The following is a 3611-nucleotide window of genomic DNA, read 5'->3' on the forward strand; positions in this document are numbered from 1 at the left end:
TTCTTAACTCCACCGATGGACTGCTGTTGCTGGGGGGGGGGAATTCCTAATATCCAGCCATTACCTTTCCGACCCTAATTTAAACCCATTATTGCAATAGCGCACGGATCCATTATTGTTTTTTTAAAAAGAGCCTTTCTAAATGATTCCATTGCACATCATCTAGGGAATCGCAACAATGTGGGGTCCTTCTGGGCCTCAGCAGATGAGCCTGGGGGCTCTGGAGCCATCCTTCCTGAGCTAAGACAGAAATGTGTGAGCCGGAGGCTAAAAAAACTGTGAGCTAGCTCACACTAACTCAGCTTAGAGGGAACACTGGTCACAGGCCTTGAAATCGGTATCAGGGGACCTGTACATTTGCCCCAATGTGACCTCTCAAGGTTGTTTTGGAGAAGGAAAATGGCATTGGTTGGTGGGTTGAAAGCCCCCCCCCCCCTACAGTTTTTTAAACTTCCCAGAAAAGGCCTTTTTAATAAAACTTGCTTGGGTTTTGGTTGCCAAGCAACTGGGCCCTGGTATCTCATCTCTCATCATTTTCTCTGTAATTAAAACAACTGGCGGAATGAAATTCATATATATATTGCTTTGTCTTCCTCAAAGGAAAGATAAGCCTCCCTAAAAGCCCCATTTCCCAACTCAGTGAGGATGTGGCGGTGTTCTCAAAGGAAGCTGCAGGGGATGGTGCAAAAACCCCTGGAGGTTGTCGTAGGACTGCAGCGCACAATTTGCTGCATGGCCTGCTATTCGTATGAGATGTGGTGCTCTATTTCCTACGTGGAAAGGTTTTATGTAGGAGCACAAATCATTAGCAGCATTAGAAGGAGAGCTGGCAGAACACAGTGGCTAAAGTGTGAGGGGAGAAGTCAGGGGAAGATAAAAGAAAGTAGCTCTCCACATGTTGCAGGATTAACCTGCGGAACTCACTGCCATGGCAAGTGGTGACAAGCACTACTGTTGACGGCTTCAACAAATTTGTGGAAGATCGATCCATCAATGGTGTTAGAAGAGTAAGAGTAAGATTTATACCCAGCTTTTCCCTACCTTAAGGCGTCTCAAAAGCAGCTTACGATCATCTTTCCCTTCCTCTCCCCACACCTTGTGAGGTAGGTGGGGCTGAGAGAGCTCTGAGAGAACCGTGACTGCCCCAAGGTCACCCAGCAGGCTTCATGTGGAGGAGGAAGAAGAGTTGTTTTTTATACCCTGCTTTTTTCTACCCTAAGCAGTCTCAAAGTGGCTTACAATTGCCTTCCCTTCCTCTCCCCTCAACAGGCGCCTTGTGAGGTAGGTGGGGCTGAGAGAACTGGGACTGGCCCAAGGTCACCCAGCAGGCTTCATGCGGAGGAGTGGGGGAATCAAACCCAGTTCTCCAGATTACAGCCCACCGCTCTTTGCCACTACACCACAGTGGCGCTATTAGCCATGATGGCTAAATGGGATTTCCATAAGCAGGGGCAGTAGACCTCTGAATGTCCATTACCAGGGCTATTTTTGGGCAGGAACGCACAGGAACGGAGTTCCGGCTGGCTCCCGAGTTGGCCACGCCCAGCAGGAACTCATTAGCATAACAGGCCCTGTCCATTACTGAGCAGTAGAGAGAGACTTTTCTCCTCCCTTTGGGGGCATATTTTTTGGCCACTATGGGAAAGGAGTTGTTAGACTAGATGGACCATTGGTCCGTTCCAATGAGATCCTTCCTGCATTCTCCGGTTAAAATCAGCACAAATGCAGGCACGCGACTGTTCTTTCCAGCTTTGGCCCCCAGTTTACAAGACAGTGACAAGAACACTGGCCTGCTCTGCTGACCCGTTGTAAACGTAACCGAGAGGGTGGACACAGAGCAGTTTAACAACTTGAATGTGCCGTAAGAATGCGGGTGGTAGAAAGTGCCGTCAAGTTGCAGTCGACTTACGGTGACCCTGTAGGTTTTTCAAGGCTAGAGACATTCAGAGGCGGTTCGCTTTTGTCCACCTCTGCATAGTGACCCTGGACTTCCTTGGTGGTCTCCCATCCAAGTACTAACCAGGGCCGACCCTGCTTAGCTTCTGAGATCTGACGAGATAGGGCTAGCCTGGGCCATCCAGGCCAGGGTGTGTCACGTTTAGGCGGTGTTCTGCGCTCAGGGCCAGGTGGATTTCCTTGAAGTGGCTCCAAGCCAGTGTAGTCGGAGGAGGAGGAGGAGGAGATTGGATTTATACACTACCTGTCACCATCCGAAGGAGTCTAGAGTGGCTTACAATCTCCTTTCCCTTCCCCTCCCCACACCCTGTGAGGTCGGTGGGGCTGAGAGAGCTCTGACAGAAACTGCTTTTTCAAGAACAGCTCTGAAAGAACTTGTAACTGGCCCCAGGTCACACCAGCAGCTGCATGTGGAGGAGTGGGGACTCAAACCTGGTTCTCCGAGGTTAGAGTCCGTGCTCCTAACCACTACACCAAACTGGCTGTATTTATTGTATCCATATAACTGCATGAAGGAATGCTGTTAGGAAATTAAGTTGATTCTTTGGCTTCAAGAACGTTAACTTTGGGAATCTATTGACGTATCGGTTGCCTCTTTGACGAAGCCCGAGTGAAACGGGAAAATCTGACAGCTGGTGAGCCTGTAATAGGATATGATACAGTGTCTGGCTACTTCTGGAATACTGGATCTTCAGTGAAAGTGTTACATAGCCTTAGGGCAATGTTAAAGACTGTATGAGCATTTCCAGTTTCCTTATTGACATTTGGTAGTGAAACTTACACAGCCCTAGGGTGATGTTAAAAACTGTATGAGTGTTTCCAGTTTCCCCATTTACATTTGGTTGAGTGTCCCTTGAGGTTCCTATCTTTTGTACACGTTTGCAAGATTTTCTATAGGCTGTAAGATTCTCTTATTTATGCACGATTAAGAATAACGAAACATTTATACGCTTGAAAGTTTAATTGTTTAAGCTGTACTTGCCTGATTTTAATATACGAATACCAGTTTGTAATAGAAGCCGTTAGAAATAGCTATATTCCACTAACTTTATTAGAGAGGGAACTTTAATTAAGCTAATGACTAATCATTTCATATGATCCTTGTGTAGCTTAGTTGTTTTAGTCTAGTGTTTTAGTGTTTAGTGTTTGTAGTAAGCAAATAATAAAATATATATATATATAAAAAAAAGAATAACGAAACAGACACAGATATAATTATTGGTTTGGTCTTTGTTTTGACTATATACAGTATGTTTGTCATTTGCCGCGTGATCCACTGTAGATCTCACTTTGATTGGTATAACCTCCAGGTGGTGTCTGGAGATTCCCCCAAAATAACAACTGATCTCCAGGTGACAGAGATCAGTTCACCTGGAGAAAATGGCTGCTTGGAAAGGGGGACTCTATGGCACCGTACCCTGCTGAGGCCTGTAGGGCAGTCCAGGATTCTCCTGGCTGGAGGTTGGGAGCTGAAATGCTTGTACGTCATGAGAGGCCGAGATGGAATCTGTTTACTGCTCACTACGCAGATGGTTTAACCTTGAAGAGGGGGAGCAACTGATAAGAACTTGCCTGAGAGAACTTGAGCACACACACACACACACACACTCATTCCAAAAGGATGCTCTAATGCTTGTAACTCCCTTATGGAGGGA

General features: G+C 46.6%; 1 protein-coding gene across 1 annotated transcript in view; it reads left to right on the plus strand.

Annotated features, from left to right (window-relative positions):
- Positions 1–3611, plus strand: part of VWA5B1 (von Willebrand factor A domain containing 5B1) — an 80053-nt gene that overhangs the window by 60292 nt on the left and 16150 nt on the right. The window lies entirely within an intron of this gene.

Source organism: Gekko japonicus, unplaced genomic scaffold (assembly GCF_001447785.1).
Source record: "Gekko japonicus isolate JY-2015 unplaced genomic scaffold, Gekko_japonicus_V1.1 scaffold435, whole genome shotgun sequence".
NCBI classification, from domain to species: Eukaryota; Metazoa; Chordata; class Lepidosauria; order Squamata; family Gekkonidae; genus Gekko; species Gekko japonicus.